Here is a 4,289-nt window from a genome sequence, read left to right as displayed (position 1 = left end):
TCAATAATGTAGTAGTATATTTACAGATGTCAATTTGTAATAGAGATGAGAAGGTTTCTTTTAATTCCCAGACCTTATCAAAATCTTATTGTAAGAACACTTCCACATGGTAGCAAACATTATGATGGCATGATGGGATGATTTAACTAACCGATGGCATTTAGTTTGACTCATGAATTAACTAACCGTTGACTTAACATATTGTAAGAACCCTTCCACACCTTACCCTTTTGAGGTTACTGTGGTACCAAATATGCAAGCCCATGCGACACAATTCAATTTGGCTTATGAATCACAATGCAGGCCTTTTAGACTTTACTATGAGACCTTAGTTGCATCTTACCCGCTGACACATCACACATCATGAACTTGGAAATGAAGAAAGAAAATTGGAAAATAGTCATAATTACCTAGTATCAAGCATATTATTTATATAGTCTGTCAATGGCTTCTTCTACTCTCTCACTTCCAATCACGCCTGTAGTGCCAATCATGTCCTGCTGTCATCTCCCATATTGAAAGGTAGCAAAATCAACCATATCCTTTGTTGTATCAGGGATATTATTTGGTCATCACTTCTTCGTAATGTGATGCATACACACATGCCACACTGTATACACCTATCAAATTTGGCATATGAAAAGAAGGGTCATATCGTCCAAATTCACAATCTTTTAATGACATCGCGTGTAGAAACTTTATCACTCTGCAACATGTTGTAGTCATGGTCGTTCCTAAAGGTGGTCACATCATCTCTCTTTTTCTTGTAGCATTGCCAAAAGTTGCTTATCCCTTTATCTTTACCGGGGTATGACCAGTGTATATTTACCTGGTGTGTTCAGCGGGCTGGCTAAAATTGGATAAGAGTTTGCGGAAGTCAAATGATGCTGCTGTAGGCATGGTGGTTAATAAGGGCTCGTGGAAGTAGGCGGACTCGTTGGCGCGTTTCTCCATCTGCCATGTGGGGATATCCAGTTACGTGAATTTTGCTCTAGGTTAGAAATTAGAATTCACCAGCAAGAAAGTAAGGAAAACAGACTGGATTGTAGTTAAATGAGAGAACTATAGATCAGATACATATCAAATTATTATCATCACTGTAGGCAAAGACAGTGAATCGCCTATTTTGATGGCCAAAAAATCATCTCAAGTTCAGGCATTGGTCGTCATCACAGTAGGCTTATTGACCCCCACCTTGTCGAAAACAATTTTCGAGAACCTAAATCAATGTGCTGCTTTCATACAATCTTCTAGTGTAAGTGACACATGTGGATGGCTTTTCGCTCGATCTTAATTGCATGGTGGAAGAGCAGATTGGCTAGCATGAAGCCTTGCGACCACAGCTATGCTGTCTGTATACGATCATTTCATAATTAAATTACGTTTGGAATTCAAATAGTTACATTCTTATTGATTCACTACGTAAAATTTGGCGTAAAAATAAAAATATAGGGCATAAGACAAGAAAATTTGCAGTTTATGTGTATTTTACACTATGTTTTTACGTTTGTAATTTTACATAACATAAAATATTTTTTACGACGATTATATATTTTCTTACGGTCTTTTTTTACGTCAGAAATAAGACAAAACTTACGAAACGTAAAATTACGATGCATTGATGGTAAAATAGAGGGGGGTGAAGAATAACTATTCCTCACCCAGGGTGACGAATAGTCAATCCTTATATATATATATGCATCAAAATAAAAGTTTAAGCAGATCAAGTTTGTACTGATTCCAAAAGATTCATTCATAAATAGCTACAGGGATCTCTGGTGATTGCATTGGGGGTGAGTACCTCTGGTGATTGCCAATCACATTGATAGACATAGACGACGTCATCGTTGATCTCCACAGTGGTACCATGCATCTCAGTATCCACAGGGAAAATCTGAAAAGGACCATCAAATTTAACGACAGTAGTTATAAAGAAGCTATAAAAAGAGCAGGAACATGATTGAAGTTGTCTGACACAGGTTGCGAGCTGCAACTCACATGGGGCCAACACACATGCACGTTACGTACACATAGCCAAGCTGACTTCCCAAGCAGGTTGATTGATTCCGCATAGATGTGTTAGTACAGTATACGCCGTTCAGGACAGAGATGAATTTCTTCAAGCAGCTAGCACATGCACATGAGACATAATTGATGGCAACAGATTCTTGATCGTACTGGTCTTGAGCTTCGTCCTTTGAACGGCGATGAATCCTTCGGATGCGATTATGTGCAGAGCTGGACTTGAACATACACGTGCAGAACCTCCTGATTGAGTATCCACTTGATTAAGCTTTAAGACCTGAAATACAACCCAATAGGTCTCATTGGAGGATGAAAGAGAGAAGAGGTGGAAGAGGATGCGCAGCCCACGCGGTAGCAGCTGGCGCCCTATAGCCAACTTTGATAGAAGCCGGCGGCGGCTGCGTACATGAGGAAGATAGAGGTTGAGGAGAGATCTCTTTTTTACCTTCATTTTTATACTACAGATAAAGGAGTTTGGGCCTTTTGAGCGTGTTTTGGCCCAAGATTTTATAACTTGATCTACACCAATACAGAGTGGTCTTGATCGCGTAAATACGTAGCAGCCATGCTACGGGAAACAACCATGCGGGCGAGGGGAGCATAGGAGGGAGACGTCACAGCCATGCATGTATATGAGGCGGCCATAGATGGATTCTTTTTCTTTGCATGAGCTGACATGGAAAGCTCGGGGGAAGGTTTTGTGTTTTCTAGGGTTAGAAGATCGAGAGAAATTGAGTCCCCTAGGCTGAGAGTTTTGTCTAAACACGCTTGCAACTCAAAATCAACATACGTACATGGATAACTCAAAGTCAGGATTGGACGGCTGGCCTTATAAAATATTAGGCGTTTCTCTAATCTACATTATAAACGTGTAGACGCCCTCTTAGTTCCAGAATTGTGAAAAAATTAATGTACATTGCATTGCGTGTATACTAAACGGCTTGGTTAATCTACACCGTTATATTTCGGTCCCACCAGATGAACGGCTCCTAATTACTGATTAACGTGGTAATTTCTTGGGAGTCTGTAATTAGTATAGGTATATATTTAGGAGCATCTAAATAATTATTTGTGGTTAATTGTTAGTCTTAAATGTGCCATATCTTGCTTGTGTAGGATGAGGTTACATTAGTATGTAGTACAATGTCATGTTTAGGAGAGTTGTTATTCATTCATTTCATGTGTTGTTTAATTTATTTAGATGAGCGGCATTTGCTTTGGTTCATGATATTGGTCTATAGTTTAGTATTATTTCAGGACCAAACCTAGATCAATTTAATTAAGTCATGTTGTTGAATGATGTTTTTCATTGCTTAACTAGTATGGTTTGTAATGTTTGTTTGGTTGCCATATAGAATACTTGATTTTGCATTATAGTTGATGTATATGTTTGGATGCTATTGACCATTATAAATATTTAGATTCTATCTAAATATTTATCTGTGGTTAACTTTTACCTTGATCATGGCATGTTGTAACTGCATAGTTAAAATGCATAGGATGGTTCCTTTCCATGTGTGTTGATGCCATGGTGTTTGTTATATAGTAGTCCCTCTATAGTTAGTCGATGTGTGCAGTGGGTACTACTAGTGGTTAGTAGCATAGTTCGGATCAGAACGTTAGTCTTGATCGCCAAGCCTTCCTTAGCCGTGTCAACCAAACCCTGTCACTTCGTTGAATCATCTCTCTTACCTCCCTATCATGCTACCTCATTTCGAATCTACGTCTTGATCAACATCTTGCTATCCATCTACTCTTAATTTGTTTTGGATGTTATTTGGATTTACTATTGCTTTGTTATTTATTTATTTTCGTTTGCTATCGTTACGACGAGTAGGGAGTGGCGAGGTTGGACATGGACAGAAACAGGTTACCGAAGGACTCAACAACGAAGGCATGCCTCCTTCTTTGATCATACTTATCCTATGGTTTACAAATTGCATTGAGTTTTATTGTTACTATGTGCATGCTATTTTAATTCTCGTAGCTAGCGTGTCGATTGACACATTACCTTGACCCGCTTGTCGCCTATTTACTTGACACCTGAGTAGAAGTATAAGGTTCCCGTAGAGTAGAAATGCTTAGCCATGCTTATCACCCTATAGGTGCCTTGTTAAATGACCTCTGAGTCATTGACAGTTGAAACTTAACGCTGAGCTAGGCCTGTTGGCCCTTGTTGACCTTCTCTATCCTCTTCTACTCTGGGTGAAACTTACCATCTGAATACTGGCGCGGGCGACAGCTGAATCAAGGATTGAAGGAGC

The 4,289-nt window shown here is 39.2% G+C and overlaps 1 long non-coding RNA gene across 1 annotated transcript; it reads right to left on the bottom strand.

Annotated features, from left to right (window-relative positions):
- Positions 1 to 330: 330 nt before the first annotated feature.
- Positions 331 to 2,430, bottom strand: LOC123163833 (uncharacterized). Its single transcript, XR_006482006.1, has 3 exons — positions 1,999 to 2,430; positions 1,802 to 1,894; positions 331 to 954 (listed from the first exon to the last, which is right to left on the bottom strand). It is a non-coding gene; the product is annotated as an uncharacterized lncRNA (long non-coding RNA).
- Positions 2,431 to 4,289: the final 1,859 nt, after the last annotated feature.

The sequence above is a fragment of the Triticum aestivum genome, chromosome 7D (genome assembly GCF_018294505.1).
Source record: "Triticum aestivum cultivar Chinese Spring chromosome 7D, IWGSC CS RefSeq v2.1, whole genome shotgun sequence".
NCBI lineage: Eukaryota > Viridiplantae > Streptophyta > Magnoliopsida > Poales > Poaceae > Triticum > Triticum aestivum.
This window is presented reverse-complemented; position numbering and strand designations above follow the sequence as displayed.